Here is an 18,618-nt window from a genome sequence, read left to right on the forward strand (position 1 = left end):
ATTGCAAGAGCCCAAGGTGGTGGATGACTCCGAGGAAACAGTACCTTCCAGACACAGCAGGACTAATACACTCACAAACTCACAGGGACTGTGGCGGCATGCACAGGGCCTGCACAGGTTCAAGCCAGATGGAGTTCCAGCACTGAGAGGGGCGAATAGAAGCCAGGTCCCATCCATAACAGGAAGCTTGATGCCTGCTGACAAAGGAAAAAAGTCCATTTTCTCCAGTGGATTGTCAGTGGGTATATCAAGTATATTTCAGGATAGGTTCCATGCCTGGGAGTTGATGGCCACAGCACAAAACCAACTCTGTTTTGTTGTTTTCATTTTGGCATTTTGTTGTTATTTTATTGGGGTTTTGTTTATTTTGATTTTCTTTTAAGACTGTCAGAGAGAGAGAGCAAGAGAGAGAGAGACAGAGGGAGAGAGAGAGAGAACAGGAAGTTGTGGGGTAGGGGAGACATGATCAAAACATTGAAAAAACAAACACATTAAAAAGTGTGACCAATATCATCTATCCCACAGAGCTACTGGTGGAATTAGGAAGGTTCTAGCACACTGCCTGGTGCAGTGGTGCTTGTTAATGAATGTGGAGTCTTTGGAGTAACAGTGAAGGACTGCAGAGACCCTTAGTGACTCTGCAAGGCAGTAACAGGCTGTGAATTCCAATCAGTGGTAGAGCACTTGCTTAGCATGAGCAAGGCCCTGGGCATGTTTCTGAGCACAGGAAACAAACAAAACCTCAGCAACAGAATAGTAAAAATGTACTAACTGCACTGGGCATGGTGACACAGGCCTTCAAGGCCAGCCTGGTCTACAAACACTCTGTCTTAACACACACACACACACACACACAGAGAGAGAGAGAGAGAGAGAGAGAGAGAGAGAGAGAGAGAGAGAGACTGAAAAAAGAACTAAAATTTCAAAAGTTTCAGCTTGCTCTGAATGACAAAGACATCTCGTGATTGAAAGAAGAGTATTGTGCTGGGTAGAGGTGGCTCAAGTAAGCAGATCTCTGAGTCTGAGACCAACCTGGTCTACAGAGTGAGTTTAAGAACAGCCAGGGCTACACAGAGAAACCCTGTCTTGAAAATTAAGGAGAAGAAGGAGGAGAAGGAGAAAGAGAAGAACAAGAACAAGAAGAACAAGAACAAGAAGAAAAAGAAGAACAGTAACAACAAGAGGGAGAGAGAGGGGGGAGGGGGAGGGGGAAGAGTTGGATAAATTTTGTCTGTTATCTGTGTCTTTGGTAATTTTCAGTGCTAACTGATGTCACAGTTTTCCTGAAACGAGCACAGCTTTCCTGAGTTATAAATGATGAGTCATAACACTTTTGGGGATGAGTATAGCCAGACTGTAGAATCCATGCTTAGCATAGGTGAGGCCTGGGATTGATCCCCAGAATTGTCATTAAGAGAATTTATTCCAAACTTGGGAATAACCAAAGAAGTTACTGCATGCCCTTGTTCAAATGGCCCTGGAGAACTACCTAGCAAGCTCACCTGTAGGCCTCCTGATGCTACACGGGAATTATCATTTTGTTTAGCTTACTGTTTTTTCCTCTGCTCAGGTCTGAATATTTGTATTTTTCTCCAAATTCATACGCTGAAGCCTTAACTCCCAGTGTAACGGCACCTGGAAGTATCCTGGTTTGCTCTCTATTGCTCTGATAAACACCATGACCCACAGCAACTCAGGGACTGAAGGGTTTATTTCTTCTTACAGTTTATAGCCCATCATGACATGAAATCAGGGCTGGAACTCAAGGCAGGAGCTGAAGCAGAAACCATAGAGGAACATGGCTTATTGGCTTGCTCTTCCTGGCTCACTCAGCTTGCTTTTGATGTAACCATGACCACCTGCCTAGGGGTGGCACCGCCCACAGTGGGCTGGGCCCTCCCACATCCATCATTAATCAAGAAAATCGACCCCAAATACTTGCCTACAGGACAAATTCTCAATTGAGTTTTCCTCTTTTCAGCTGACTCGGGTTTGTGTCAAGTTGACCAAAACAAACAAACAAACAAACAAACAACCCCAAACTAACCAATTAACCAGCACAGGAGATATGTGACTCTAAGGAAGCAACTTAGGTTAAGTAAGGCTGAAAGAGGAGGGCTCTGATCTACTAGGACTCAGTCCATATTAAAGACTCGAGGCTATACAGACTGAAGAAAGGCCAGCTGAGGACACAGCATAAAAGCTGAAAGGCAGAAAGAGAGTCCTCACTGGAAAATAGTCCCCAAATCCTGGAATTCTGAAGCAGTGAGAGGATCCTTTTCAACAAAAAGCCACCCAGCCTTGGGACTTGGTCTTGACAGCTTGTGTTCACAGTGTGCTATTGCTTAAGGTTTGGTTTGAGCGCTTTGGATATTAACCTGTTGAAGATTGATAAGTTGTTTGTGAGCTGTTCCAGTAAAGACATAAATTGTTTCTGTTTGTAAAATGAGAGCCTCCAAGGTCACTCTTCGTGTTTTGGTTGTGAGCCTAACCTTTAACAGATGAATCATCTCTCCAGCCCTAAGGTCACTTTGATTGACATGTAGAACATTAACCAGGATATCTAACTTCGTAATCTGAAGTCTGTTTTTCTGCTTTGTGAAATGCCATTGACAGTCTCACCAGACTGGACACAATGGTTTATAGTTCCAGATACTGGAGAGGCTCAAGATTTCCTGAGGCCAGCCTGTTCTGCATGGTGAGCCCTTCCTCCATCTCTTAAAAAAAAAAAAAAAGAACAACAACAACAACAAAAAAATGGCTTCTCTTTTCCAAGGTTGCTATAAGATTGAGGGTAGCACATGGAACACCTGCCAGGCACTGCTGCACACAAAGTAAGCTCTCAATTAGATAGCAGTCACTGTAGCATTTATATAGGCGGCCCACAGGTACATTGATAGGTGTCAAAGATATGAATGGTCAACAGATAAAAGGTAGAGCATTTCATAGTTTGAATTTCAAGATCTCTTTAAAAAGTAAAAGGCTGGGGAATACCAGGCTTAGTTATTGTCTGTCAGCTAAGAAGTCTAAGTGGGTGGCACCTGGGACGGGCAGGCCCTGCTCTATTTGCTGCCAGCCGCACACCCAAGTCCCTTTGTTTCTCTGCATTACCTGCCTGGCCCTCTGGGTTTTGGTGCCCAGTGAAGAACATCACCTTCTTACTTCCTAGTTGAAATAACCTTTGGCACAGATTCCAGAAACCCGGGAACCAGGACCACCTAATCAGGGTGTCTCAGAGCTTCATGGTTCAACCTGTTAATGTGGAACCTGCTAGTGTCTTCACATGACACCAACTCTTCCGTTCTCTACGAAGGGGATAAAGGAGTGCGCTGTATACTTAGACAAGGCACGAGGTTGGAAAAGCTTCTTCCTGGGGCATGCTAAGGTCAACCCACCTGTGAGATACTCTCTATGACTTGATAGCTTTTGAAATTGTGGGCCAACAGGGGACTAGCCAATAGTAACAGTTAACTTGAATATAGCGATCCCCCAGCCTCTCAATGCATAAGGACTGAGTGAAGACTTCTATACATGTTTGTATGTAACAAGCTCTAAAAACTGAACCCAGGGCTTTGCATATGTTGGGTAAACATTTTACCACTGAGTTGTACCTCTAGCCCTTTGAACTTTATCTTGAGACGGAGTCTTACCAAATCACCTGGGCTATACTCCAACTTGTGATCCTCAACATTTCTGGTAGCTGGGGTCGAGGGCGTGTACCACCCACTCCCAGGAATTCCATGTCATTTGGAACTTTCGGAGGTAGTTTTATAGCCTAAAAATTTGAATATATATATATATGTGTGTGTGTGGGGGGGGGGGGTGGGTGGGTGTGGGTGGGTGTGTGTCAGTCTCATGTAGCTCAGATTGGTCTCAATTTCAACTTACTATGGAGTTGAAGATGACCTTGAATTCTTGATCCTCCTGCCTCCACCCCCAAAGTGCTGGGTTTACAGATGCACACCACTGTACCCAGGTCTAAAAAATTGTCCCTGTTGTAAAGTCTAATCCGAACTACACTTCTCCTCACCACACCACACACCTTTTATTTTTTTCCTCTTCATGTAACCGCCCCATGTTTTCCTGGAGAAATATTGATGGAATTGATCCCTGGGTCCTGTCCTGGCCCTCCTGCAGGCGTGCTATTCCCACAGAAGCCTTGCCACTCGGCTCTGAGAGTTTCAAAGGAAACATTGACAGTATGTATTTCATAGCCCTTCTGAACATGAAGACACCGACTCCTTGAGAAATGAACAGTGAGCACAATGCTTCATCATGACGTTGTACTTCAGTTGTGTTTCCCAAACGCTGGGCAGCATCATGGTCACTGAGCCACAGTTCTCATGGTTATGAAAGTAATCTTTATTAAACCCATCTGCACCAGACTTCTTCACTGAAAAAAATGAGCACCTGGCCCACTCTGTCTCTGAATCCACCCATGCCAGCAGCCAGGAGCCTGACAAAGGGGACAGGACATCTTTGAAAAGGTATTTACTGTCTCCTACCTGGTATCTCCTGGGGGAGGGTACCAAAATGTCAATTTTCTGGCTATTGCCAGCATTTTCTAGGGCTTCATCTCAGAGGCCTGTCTCTCTAACTTCCTGTTGTAAAGAGTTCTACAAGTAGGTGTGACATTTCTCTACAGGCTTTTAACCCCATTAGGTCTGAACCCAATAGACCCAGGCTCCTGTTAATGAGGTCTGTCCCTCCCCCTTCCTCCCATCTTTCCTGGATGATTGTCCTCACCTCAGTTGGAGGACACAGAAGAAGTCACAGGAGTTTCTGGCTTCCAGGGCTCAGAGAACCCTAGTTTCGTTTAGAAAGGACTGAGCTCTGATTCTTAGACCATTTGGGCTGTCTAAGGCAAGGTGGCTCCTTCCATCATAGCCTGTTTTCCAGCCCAGTGTCCAGCAGCGCCATGATTTGAGAATTCAGTTTCCTGTGATCATGAGCATTGGGGATTCACTAGCCAGCAAACCAGGGAGCTGCCTGGACCAGTGGAGGAACTGGGTCTGGCATCCCCATCTCCACCCTTGACCCCTCTGACTCTGGGCAAGACATGCTTTGCCCTGGGTGTGGTGCATAAGCTTCCTTGTTTGGCAACAGGGAGGCCATAGGGGAAATGATGTCAATAATGGATTTGACAACTTTATAGATATTACATACCGCCATCTTATAAGCCTGAGGACAGCAAGTGAATTATGGCTCAGGATGGAAGAGTGAGGACTATACGTGAGCTACACGGAGACGAGATTAAAGCAGTAGGTTGAGCTGCAACAGACTATGATAGATTATTCTGGGGTCCAACGCGTACATTTTCAAAGCCTTTTTTTCTCCCCTGCTTCAAGATAACTGAAGGGTCAAGACTTAAGAATGACCACAGAGTTTTGTTTCTGTGAGTCATTTGAAGGCATTTTGTGTGATTTAAGATTGTGGTCAGGGCAAAAACTGTAATGGAGCTAAAAATTAAGGGGAATAACACAAGAAGCTGGGCCCAGGTTGGTGAGAGAGAGAGAGAGAGAGAGAGAGAGAGAGAGAGAGAGAGAGAGAGACAGAGGGAGAGACAGAGAGACAAGAGAGAGACAGAGAGAAACACACATACACACAGAGAGAGGCAGAGACAGACAGAGAGACAAACAAAGAAAGACAAAGAGAGAAACAGCCTATAACTATTTCTGATATTAGCAATGGTGAACTATAAAATACTTCTTTACTGTGCAAATTACTAACTTGAACATATTAGAAAGGACTGATGTATGGGAAAACCATAGCAGACGTGAAGAAAACAAAGACAAAGGGAACTTCCAAATAGAACACAGAGGTATAAGCACATCTGGAGGAACACAGAGGTATAAGCACATCTGGAGGCTTAGTCTTAATCAAGGGAGATGAAACGAGAGGTCCCAGCCTAAGAAAGGCCTGGTGTGACTGGAACTGTTGTGGGGAGTAAGGAAGGGAAGATGGATGAGCTGAGGATATCCCAGGCTGGTCTCCCACCCATGATCCTCTTGCCTCTGGAGTGAGGATTACAGGCAGAGACTACCACAGCTGTTTCCCAATGTTAGGTGCTTAAAATTGGAGCCAAGAATTCAGACTCACAAAGTGTTCTCTGGAGGTAAAATGGCTTGTGAAACTGAACATTAATATCAGATCCTGGCCTTTGGGTGGAGATTTAGTGAAGTGAACAGTTACAATGAATGAATGGAGACACACACACACTGCACACACACACACACACACACACACACACACACACACACACACACACTTATATTGTTAGCTGTAAATCACAGTCTAGTTAGTGAATGGTGAGCTGGCAAGAGCTAGTTAGAGAACAAGAACATGAGCCTGCCGGGAAAGTCTTAGAGAAGACGAATGTCGAAGCTACTGTGTCCTATTTATCCCATCCAAACACTAACCTGGCCAGGCCCTACTTAGCTGCTGAGACCAGATGAGCCTGGGCACATTTGTTGTCTCCCATTGCTATGATAAAGTACCCAGGACAGTAGTTTATAAAGAAGAGAAGTTTATTTTGGCTTACATTTCTGGAGGATGGGAATTTCAAAATCATGGTACTGACGACATCTTGGCTTCTGGTGAGAAAGAACTTCATGATGCTTCAGTTCATTACAGAAAGGCCAAATAGGTGTGTGTGTGTGTGTGTGTGTGTGTGTGTGTGTGTGTGTGTGCGCGCGCGCGCGTGCAACAAAACACAATGGATAAACTTGTTTGCTTTCTTTCTTTTTAACTTTTTCTTGTAGCAACTATTTCAGTCCTTTCATAAAGACGATCAATCCACATAAGCCAATAAGAAGACATTAATTTGTGTGTAAGTTTTTCTTGACCTAAACATCCCTCTTAAGAGTTCCCACCACCTCTTAAGGGCACCAGGCTGGGGACTGAGCATCAACATGGATTTTGGAGGGGACAAACCATGTTTTGACCATAGCACATAGTGACCACAGATTATGTGAAGAAACGGAAGTGTACTTCAGGTTGGGGAAACACTAGGAGCCAAAGGAGGGAGGCACAAACAGATTGATGGAGTCCAGGCATTTGCTCAGCCTGCATCCTGGATGGTCTGTTCTTTATCCTGGTGGCTGGTGAGGGTGTAGGAGACCGGACTATCTGTGAGAATTCCATGACAAACTGTTGATTACTTCTTCTTATATTCCTGGGGAAGAAGATCAGCAAAAGGGTCTGGCAGACTAGCAAGGACAGGGACTTGTCAGCCTTGTGAGAAAGCAGAATACATCTGGCCTGGAGTGTCAGGGACAGGTGAACCTCCATGTCATAACAACCTCCCTGTCCATTCTTGGCAGCAAGGTTCTGGATTGGAGGTAATGTCTGTTTTAGTGCTAAGCCTCTGGTCAGAGTTCTCTTCCTACTGACATTCATGGCCCACAGACCAGACAGATCAAAGTGATGGGACTGTGGGCGCCTTGGGCTTCTTCTCTCTCTACTTTCTGTAGCACTTGCGACAGGACCTCTTCGCTATTTGTTGCTTTTGAAATCAGTAAAACAAAACCAAATTTATTTTTATAGAGCATTTAAGCTACTGTCAAGCACATTGCTATAGAGAGATGTCCACAGTGTATCGCAGGGCGAGGAATAATAGTGAACTACACAAGGCACAGAGGACCATCTCATCATTACTGTACGAAGAGCGCCTGCTCTGGACTCTAGGGGCGGAGTTCTGCTTTCTTGCCCCTCTGAAATGCGTGTGTGGTTTTTGTGAATTTTAAGACACCCCCCCCCCCCCATTTTGTCTTCAGGCGCCCTTCCTTTTATCTGCTATGTCAAGGGCTGAATTAAGTCCCTGCGCTTTTTCCTCCTGGAGGCTTTCCACTGGTTTCCAGCTTTTGTCCTCCGAGGCCACTGGGAACAAGCTCCTTTGACTGCATTGGACTGTCTTCCGCCTTTTGGATCTCCCCTTCCAAAGCTTGCACATCCTCCAGGTGTGGTCATGCTTGAGAAGCAGAAGACCGGACTTGGGGAGGAGTACTGGGGGGCGGGGGAGGGGAGGCGGTACTTTTAGGCTTCTTTTGCCCTCTGACTCTACTTTCTTTGCCTGGAGACTAGTTTGCAGTGAAGAATGCCGGGAGGGAGCCACAAGTCCAGCCTCCAAAAGCCCAGTTTAGAACAGGGGAGGATTGGGAAACGCCCTTGCCGCTATCCCCGCTAAGGGTCCTACCAGGCTTTGTTCCTCCGGAGTCCTTCCCAGGAAGGAGGTGATCGTAATTAACACCTAAGTGGAAATACTTCTAGAGAGGTTAAACTCCTCCAGGAATTTGCATTTGAAAGTCTGGCTGCTAATTGCGGAATGCAAAGCATTATCTCCCTGAAAGGAAAGGCAGGCAATGGAAGCCTGGTGAAGAAAGGAGGGGGTCCCCCTACCTCTCCATCCCACTTCCACTCTGAATATTCTATTTCCAAGCCTGGTGCAAGAGAAACTGGGGAGCAGGGGATCCCCAAAATATTGATTTCCTTTCCAAACCCCAGAGTTTCTGAAAGCAAAGTCCATTCTAGAGATAGCCTGTCTTCTGTAACCTGAAGCAGTTTGCTCTACTCCCAAAGCAAGCTGAACCAAGCGTGGCACCCAGCCCCTAGATAGACTATGATGTAGATAATAATAATAATAATAATAATAATAATAATAATAATAATAATAATTAGTAGTAGTGGTAGTGGTATACCTGGAACACCAGCAAGAGGATTGTTGTGGTTGATCTGCAAAATAGTGACAATGACCCCCCCCCCACACACACACACATTGTCACTAGAGCTGATTTTTTTTCCAGGGTAAAATATGCCTGTAGTTTGGTGTTTTGGGCCTTGGTCAGATCTGCAATCAGCCAGTCCCTTGTGGCAAACCGACCTTGTCTGCAATCTTTAATGTGCTGTGTTGATGGAAGTGTATGCAGAATCAGCAGCAACAGACCGATTCTACTAAGTAATGAGGACCACCTCTTGGGAGAAGGCTTCCTGTCACTACAGTCTTGGGGTCTCTGGGTGCTAGGTAGCCCAACCCATGCAGAGCGTGAAAATCACTCATGTTCATGGTGCCAGAAGTCCTGGGGCATTAACGGGATCGGTAAGGATGCGATGAAGGGTGGGGGTAGACAGCTGAGGTCTTTTCCTCACGTCTGCATGGACTGGGCCAGGAAGCTCTATGCTGTGCATCTGACCACTTCCTTTAGGCCTAGCTGTGGGTTTCTAGGCAAGCTTCGCTTTCTCAGGAAATGCCTGGAACTGAAGAGCTGGTCCAGGGAGAGCAAAATTAGCAGTGTGCACCCTGAGCAAATGTAGAGTTAACAATCCACCAACATCAGTCACTGGGGACACTGCCTAAGGCACTAGAGTGCTACCTTTGAAAATTCTGCCCTGTGCCCTCGTTCTTTTGTTTTGTGAATGGCCTGATCACACACTAATTTTCGCCCTTCTTCTGTTGAGCTGTATACATAGATCTTGCTGATTGGTGTGAGTTCTTTGTAAACCAGGAAGCCCTTTTCTCTGAAGCCTCCAACTGAGCCTCTGGTCCCCCAGCCTCTCTAGTGCTGGGATTGCCTGATGGTCCCACTGCTCACAGAAGACAATCTTCTCACCAGCCGCAGAATATAAACAGGTTCCCCGGTTTTATTTCTATCATTTTGTCAATTGCATACATTGTTATCATATAGACATTACACTTTGGGGGGGGGTCAAATCCATCAATTTGCTGGGAAATGGTAGCTGAGGCAAGAGAACTTTGAGTGAGTTCTAGGCCAGCCTGAGCTACATAGTGAGTCTCTAAGGCAAGAAAGAAAGAAAGAAAGAAAGAAAGAAAGAAAGAAAGAAAGAAAGAAAGAGAAAGAGAGGAAGAGAGGGAGGGAGACAGACAGAGAGAGAGAGAGAGAGAGAGAGAGAGAGAGAGAGAGGCATGAGTTCTTTTGGGTTTGTTTTTTTGTGAATTGATCAATTTGACATATTTTCATCGACACATTTTGTTTTCATTTTTAAGATTTGAACTTTAATCTACCTGAAGTTTACTTGATGTTGAAGACTGAAAAGTGTAATTTCATTTTGTTCCCTGAAATTATCAATGAGCCTCAAATAATTTTTCACTCAATATCTTTACAAAATGGCCCTTCCATTACAAGTAAAATTTCTAGATATATTTACTCTCCTCTGGTCTCCTCTATTTTATGATACTGCCCTCTCTCTCTTCTTCTCTCCAGGAGGGGTCTTGCTATATAGCTTAAAGGAGCCCGGACCTCTCCCAGTCCCTGCTCTTGTCTCCACAGGGCACCATGATGCCCAACTGCTTCTACATTTCCTGTTTCATGTCTTATTTTAATATTTAGTAGGGAGACTTTTTCCTCACTATCTCTGAACTTTTTCCAACCATTTTGTACATGTTCGTTTGCCCAGTTAAGTTTAATATCCTTTTATCAAGACCTCAGTTCTCTTGATATTTAACTGGAAGGGAGATGAGATTCAGGTTAATTCAGGGAGTGCAGATCTGAAAAGGGGCTGCCTTCCCAACCACCTCTGTTTTCTTTTTATAGCCCATTGGAACTTTAAAGTATATCCCACCCCTGCCCCCAGCTCCTGCACACCCCTTAGGAGAGGCATCCCTGGGACGCTTTATCTTTTCAGCTCCTTCAAAGAAAGAAACACATACTTGCAGAGTTTCACTTCCGTGTCTGTTGTGCGGTGCCAGAGATCTGAGCCCCAGCCTCTTGCACAGCATTTGAGGGCCCTGTCTGAGATGGGGCTCCCTCCATTCAGTCATGCTTCTCTTATTTTCTGACTGGGAGGACTTTAAACAACAGACTCACCTTCTATAGACCTCAGGTTTCCTCACTTGTAAGAATGGGAACTGGGCTTAGAGGCTAAGAGCAGGTGCTGTTCTTTTTAGAGGACCAGACTTCGGTTCTCAGCATCCCAGACAGCAGGTGGCCCACAACTGCTTGTCTGGCCTCTGTAGATACCTGTGCGTGCACTTGGGACACACACACACACACACACACACACACACACACACACACACACACACACTGTGCTTATCCCTGAGGGATGCTCTTCATCTTCCCCTCAAGCTACCTAGCCAGAAGTGCTGAGGTGGTCCCCCTGTTGGGATTTTTTAGAGACAGCTTTACCCTCATTGCATTTTCAAGAGAAAGACCCTGGGTCAGCTCAGTGTCTCTGTTCCCAGCTGTGTAAACAAATACCTAGGTCAACCTTAATTGGAGCCCTCTGTGAGTCACTTTCAGGGACTGTGCCCAAACTCTCCCTCGGGGGCACCCCAGCAGGATGGCCAACAGCTTCTCCTGCATCCACCATCCGTCAGGTACCAAACCAGTCTCTGGGTGGGCCCACGGGCAGTTTAGCAAGATGAATGGGGTAGGATCACTTGGCCCTCCAAGTGTAATTTGTGTTTGAGGGTTGGTTTGAGATTGTTTTTGTTTTTTATTCGAAAGACCCAAATAAAACTATCTTCAAGGTGTTTTTTGTTCAGGGAGAGGACACAGACTGGTTTCAGCAAGATGCTGCACTTTAGTAGGCCCTGGGAGAAGATGCCGAGAGAGAGAGAGAGAGAGAGAGAGAGAGAGAGAGAGAGAGAGAGAGAGAGAGTTTCTCAGAGAAATTAAGAATGTTGGCTGGCCAGCTGGCCAGGTCACCAGTTCAACCTCCTACCCAGAGCGGAATCTCTTCGGCACTTTCTTGCGGCCCACCGTTGCACCCCACCGTGTTGATGGCTGGGTGACAGGCTCACACTCCCGGCTAATTCCAGCAGAGACACATTTACGGTTTAGTCTAATTGTTTCTCTAATTGAAAGCCAGCAGATAAGCTCTGAGTTCTTTCCCATGCAAAAGAAGCTTTAACCACAAGAAACAGACCAAAGGCAAAAGAAAGCAAGGGCTGGTCCAGGCTGGCTTTGGCGACTTGCATCATAATGCATTTGAGTTAATTTGACTGGTGGGGGTGCTTCGTTACCCAAACACTTTAATAGGATTGAGGCTGACTACTCTGAGCCTTGCTCGGATACGAATGGACTAGCTAAGCCCTCTTTTCTTTAAGCAAACAGCTCCCACACTTGTACAGGCCAAAATAATTAAGTAATTAGCAAAGGCATTTGTCAAAATGCCCGGTGGGGCTGACCAAAATGACAGCTTTGAGAAGGCTGAAGAAGTTGCAAATGGCATTTTTTTGGAGCCCCGAGTTGGGGGTCAGGCTTGGGGTTCGTAAGTGAGCGCCTGCCTGGGACTCTGGGGTCCCAGCACAACCTTTGGGGTTCAAGTTCACTTCCCCATGGCAAAAGCCAAGCTCCTATTTCTAAGGAGGCCTTCTTGAAAGGCCTTTGGAACATCAAAGGGCCTCACTCTGCAGAGACTAAGTAAAAAATAAGGGAGTCATTTTCCTTTTCAAAGGATTGAAACCGTTAGGCAGCCAAGTCCAGGGTGGAAAAAACCAGTTGTGGTTTATGGAAATTAAACTACAGGAAATGGCTGAAGGTCACAAAGCAGTCTGCAGCACCCACTTCATACCTACTGTGTGCACAGAAAGCTTCTAGGTTTTCTGGGGTACATAAGGGTTTCTACATCAAAGAGGCTTGTGTGTCAAGAGAAATTCAGGGTCAGGAGAAAAGTAGTGCTCACAAAGTGTGATGTGTCTTCAGAGCCCATGACAACCCACTGTGTGGTGGCTTCACACCCATCAATCGGGCCCCAGCCTTAAAAAACAGGGATTAAAAAAAAAACAAACTTTGGGTAAAACTCATAGGACACAAGAGCTTTGGCTATGAAGACCCAGAGATTAGGAAAACTCTTTTTGTGCTTGAATTTGATGAAGAATGGACAGTCATATTGAAGTGTGGCTGGACAAAGTATATACTACCTGCTGGGCAGATCTGTGGGTGTGTGAAATCTTAGTGCTTGGGAGGCAGGAGGTGAATTTTTTGTTAGCCTGGACTATAATAGGAAGACCTTGTCCAAGAGAAGGGAGGAGGGAAAGAAGGGGAGAAAGAAGCAAAGAATGGGAGGGAGGGAGGAAGAGAGGGAGGGAGAGGATGATGGATGGAAGGGGACAGCCAGCAAGGCCAGGCTTGCACATCCTCCTCCGTCCCTCTGGATGCTGTTTCTTCCACCTTGTTTAGGTGACTAGGGAGAAGTGAGCTGAGGTTGGTGACTGAAGAGTGGCATTTCTGGGAAGTCAGGATGAGAGGACAGTCTTCCAGACTGGGTAAGGTGGTGTGTGCCTGTCACCCTAGGGCTCAGCAGGCTGAGGCAGTAGGATTGCCAGAAATCTGAGGCTAAACTTGGGCTGTACAATGAATCTGAGGTTTGTCTGGGCTGCATAGTGAGACCTTGTCTTAAAAGAAACCCAAGCCAAGCTGGCTATGGTAACACACACCTTTAATCCCAGCACTAGGGAGGCAGAGACAGGAGGATCTCTGTGAGTTTGAGGCCAGTCTGGTTTACATAGAAAGCTCCAGGCTAGCCAGAGCTATACAGTGAGACCTTGTCTCTAAAGAGAAAGGGAGAGGGGAAGCGGGGAAAGGCAGGACTGATGAGATGGCTTGGTAGTTAAAAGCACTTGGCTGCTCTTCAGGAGGACCTAGTTCCCAGCACCCAAGAGGAGGTTGTCGACCATCTGTTGTAATTCTAGTTCCAGAGGCTCCAGCACCCTCTTCTGGCTTCTAAGGGGCACCAGTTACATGGTGCACAGACATACACGCAGGCAAAACACCCATAACACATGAAATAAAAGTAACTAAAGCTTTAAAAAAAAGGAAACAGAGGAGTAGTTGGCTGGCATAAGTTTTGGGGCAGGCAAAAAGAGATGAGAAGCCTAAGGGAGGGGCAAGATGGCTGCCGTCTGCGGGTGAAGGCAAGAAAGGTGGTTCAGGACCGGGGTGATGGGGAGTTACGGGCTTGGCGTCTAAGTCTTGGAGGTAGAGTTTCTTCATAGGATGTGAGTGGTGTCTGGGCTGGAGGGGAGAGGCACGATGAACAATTACAGAACTTGAGAAGGCCGGAGGTCAGGGGCCAGGGGACATCAATATTAGTTACGGTTCTGAAGTTTTCTAGAAACAAAGTCATGGAAGGTGGAGAGTCTGATGAGGGGGTGAGATGGGAGACCAGTTAGTGGCAACGAGGTCTTCAGATGGAGGAGCTGTGCAGAACACAGAGGAAGCCTTTGCAAAGGGCTCGTTTTTTAGGGGAGGTTGAGAAACACTGGGGCTTTGATAGTGGGTGTTACCGACTGAAATCTCCTGTCCCCCAAAAATCTACATGTGAAACCCAACCCCTGACACAAGGGTATCTGCAAGTAAGGCCTGAGGGGGAGGGGCTCTTCCCCTCACGAATGGGGTTATCGACTAGAGTAAACTGCAGCCTTTGAACCAGGATTTGTAAGGATGCTTACTCAGAAGTCACATTTTGGAAAGACTCTGACCCCTCAGCAGGGCCCACAAGGTAACTGAAAGCAGGATGAAGTAAAAACAGCTTTGCCTGGGTCCTCTGCCCTGGGTCATGTGCTTACCTCGGGACATCCGCATGTTAGTCACTCACGGAGCACCTATCTAGAAACCTGTGATACCTAGCCTATCTGAGTCCCCCGCCAGGTTGAAAGCACAAAGATAAGAGTAACAGAGGAATCTTACACTGTCCTGTTCCAGACCTCCAAAAGGTGCCTGAAGGTCTCCAGTCCAAATCCTACCCCTGCAATCACCGTAGATTCCAGAAACAGCAGAGTCTGGCAGGACACGCTGCCCCAGATGAGGGTCATTATCTTTGAAAGCAAGGCTTTGGAGCAGGGTTAATCATCTCTCAAGGACAGGGATCCGTCAAGCAATAAGGACTGCCTCAGCCCACCTTGTGCGAACAGAGATGCCAGTGACCCAGCAGACCACACTCTGACGGGGCTGCTTAATTTCCCATGTTATTTGACCCTCACCAGGACCATTTAAACCTAAATCTCATGTTGATTTCTGAAAGATAGGTGTGAGGTCACTGTCCCCTCCATCTGCTTCTTGTCCCTCTCTGATACATTGATCAAGTCTCCCTTGTCTGCTAATTTTTACATTTCCTATCCCTTTAAATTGATATATTGGAATTGGAACAGGACAGAGCACATTCCTCTGGGACTGCTGAAGCTGAAGTTTTGTTCACCCTATCAACCAACTCTTACCAGACACAGAGAGCCACACCCCTCCCCACCTCAACCTTGGACTCCCCAGCTCCCAGAACTGTGTGATACAAATGTCTGTTGCTTATAAGCCACTCAGTTTTGAGTATTTTGCCTGTTAACCTGGAAAGGCTCCCACTTGGTTTCTACTGATGGCGTTCCTGGAGAAGTCCCGGATTCTTATCTGTAAATCTTATTTTCCTGATCTACAAAGCCCTCACTGTGTGTATGGGAAGAGGAAGAGAGGCAAAGATTGTGAAAACCTGAACCCACCCCCACCCCCACCCTCACCCCCACCCCCGCGCTCAGTGCATGAGTCATAAACTGAAGCCCTGAGAGGTGTCTCAGCTGAGAGAGATCTCAGGTCAACTGACCTGATAGACCAGGAAAAAGAGACTCAGAAAGGTCACAGGTTAGGACAAACCATAGAGTCCCAGTGCTGGTCATGAAGTGACATGCGCATAGAAGTGTAGATCGGGAAGTTCTTGATTCTAGAATCTTCGAGGTCCTCAGTCAGGCTGGCTTTGGATACAGAGTGGTGTGTGCACGGATGTGTGCATGTGTGCGCGCGTGCATGCATGTGTGTATGTGTGTGTTAGTATTTTTAGTGATGTGACTGGCCAGCGAAACGTGCTGTCTGCCTGTGAAGACACTGACGGTTCATTTGCAGTTCATCTGAACACGAGGGACTGGCTTCCCTCCCTGTGGCATGGGAAGTGCAGAGGAAGCCTCAGTTAAGTCTGTGTGAGGACAAGTCTCACTATTCTCCTCTGTAGTCGGCAGCCTGTATGGGGCCCCAGGAAGTCAGGAGGTTGACAAATGGGTTCAAACCTCACTCTTTTCTTGCTCCAAAGATCCCTCATCTAGGACTGTAGTGTCTCTTTCACCACAGAGGATTGGATGATGTGTCTACAACAGCACCACATCTGTCCAACACTTTCATCACAGGCCAGGTATGACAGCGTACAGACTCACCTCTCTATGGAGCCTTTGAGCACCATTCAGGCGAGGGACTAAGAAGATGGGCTTCCCTCTGTACCCCACTAATGCCCATCTGGTTTGGCACTTCAGAGGGAAGACAGCCACTCTTTGCAGCTCCAAGGTGCATCCAACCTCAGGTGTGGTGGCCCTGGGGATGGGGGACAGGTCACAGCTTGTTGCAAGCTCCCTAGTGTTTTGGGTGCTCACTGCCAGCAGGAGAAACCTTCTGCGTGGAAATTACTTTAATTTGCAGTTGACAAAAGGCAAATTGCTGACATTTTTTTGCTAGGAGCCTGGAATGTAACCTTGCACTACTGCCCCAGACATTCCAGGTGGCAACTTCCATTAGCCGGCCCAGATTTTTAACTTCAAGCAGGCTATAGAAAAAAAAAAAAAAAAAAAAAAAAAAACCTTAAGTCGTTTTACAGGTGGGCAAACCCGCAGTCGTGATTTAACTCCACAGGTTCTCTCCCTTTGAACTCTCTGCTGTTCTTGATGGCTTAGAGAGCAGAGTCCTTGGGAGCATTCCATCCCTGGGTTGGTTTCATTGTGCTCTGCTGTAGTCTGCAGGATGGTGATTTTTAATTGAATGGAAGACACTTCTGATTTGGTTGACTGTGTGTAAACTGACTGTGCGAGGAGGCCACGGGAACAGATCCCTGCTGCCCTTCTTTGCAGGAAGCACGGGATTCAGCAGGATCTCAGTGAATACATGAATGAATGGGTGGTTTCCAGTTTTTCTCAAGACCGAAGCATTTTTGTCTGTCTAGTCGTAAACTTCCAGAGCATTCCAGAAGAAAGGGCATCTTTTAGATGCGGTGGTGCTGGTCACCTTCCACTTAAAATATGTCCCAGAGATGCCTGTCTTGGGTGGGGTTCCGGGGAATGCAGACTGAATGGAATGCCTTTTGTGCCAACTGAGAACTTGAGGATGCTGCTGCCATCTTGTGGACAGTATTTGAAATACACGTCTGTGTCTTCTCAAGACTCTGGCCCATTCTACAAAGGAATAGTTTCCTTTGCAAAGCATTAGGCACAGCCTAATTTCCACAGCCATCCTTAACTTATTTCTGTTCTTCTGTGGAAGTAATAAAAGTAATCACGATATCAACAAATATCATATTTATTGGGTTTTAAGAAGTTTAATAAGACCAATCTGACCCCCAACCTATCTGCTTTGACCTAACTCTTGTCATTTATCCTATACATCTCCTTTCTGCTTCCTTTTCTTCTTCCTTTGTCAAGGCTGAAGTGGAAATGCATTTGTATCCATGATCACATTGTGTCTCAGTGATTGCTTCCCCAGCGACGGACCTGAGAACTGGACAAAGTTTTGAGGTACAGATTTTAAAAATTAAACCATTTATGTTTTGTGGTGCTGTGTGAACGTAGGACTTCACACATGCCGAGCACACACACATTCAACAATCGAGCTGCATCCTTGACCTCTGAGTACAGAGATTTTTTGACCTCTGTGCACCAATTATGTATAAGGCTCTGTGTTAGATTAGGACAACACAAAATCTATTAAATTGGGGTTTGGAAATGCCCAGTGTGTGTGTGTGTGTGTGTGTGTGTGTGTGTGTGTGTGTGTGTGTGTGTACAAATTCACAGGAGAGGAATGCAGTATGTTCCCAGAATATATTCTTTGGTTTTTGTTTGGTTTTGAGACAGGGTCTCTCTGTGTAGCTCTGGCTGGTCTGGAAATTCATATGTAGACCAGGTTGGTCTTAAACTCACGAAGATTCACTGCCTTGCCTTGTATTGGGTTAAAGGCATAGGCTACCATATCCAGTCCTTCTGAAATACATTCTGATTGAAGACTGAACAGATTTTTACTGGGCTGCTTAGCAAACCCATTAGTTACTTGTAAACTTATTTTTACAGAAATCAGTGTCCCCAGAACTGCCCAGGTGAGCTGAAGCCATTATTTAAACTGTTGCTTTTATTATTATTATTATTATTATTATTATTATTATTATTAATTACATGTACGTCTCTGTGTGGGTCTATGCACTCTGTGGGTGCCCAAGAGCCCAGGAGTGGAAGCTCCTGGAGTTGGAGTCACAAGTGGTCATGAGTCAGGTGATGTGGGGGCTGGGAATCAAACTCAGGTCCTCTGGAAGAGTAATACGTGTGCTTAACCATTGAGCCATCTCTCTAAGCCAAGCTGTAACCATTATTAAATTCATATCTGCACCCCTTTTGGAGCCCGGTTGCTCATGTGAGAAGCCATTTGAATGTACCTGGCAGTGGGAAAGAGGAACAGCATCCCATGGAGGGAGGCACACAACCAGCCTCACAGACACCACAGAGTCTGCATTTTGAGCTGAACTACCCAGGTGCAGCCTCTGTGCTTGATGAAGACTTTTGGGCAGTTTCTTTTCTTTTCTTTCTTTCTTTCTTTTTTTTTTTTTTTAACTAAATGGAACTTTTTAAAAGTCTTTGTGGTGGAATACGAAATT

The sequence above is a fragment of the Arvicanthis niloticus genome, chromosome 1 (assembly GCF_011762505.2).
Source record: "Arvicanthis niloticus isolate mArvNil1 chromosome 1, mArvNil1.pat.X, whole genome shotgun sequence".
NCBI classification, from domain to species: domain Eukaryota; kingdom Metazoa; phylum Chordata; class Mammalia; order Rodentia; family Muridae; genus Arvicanthis; species Arvicanthis niloticus.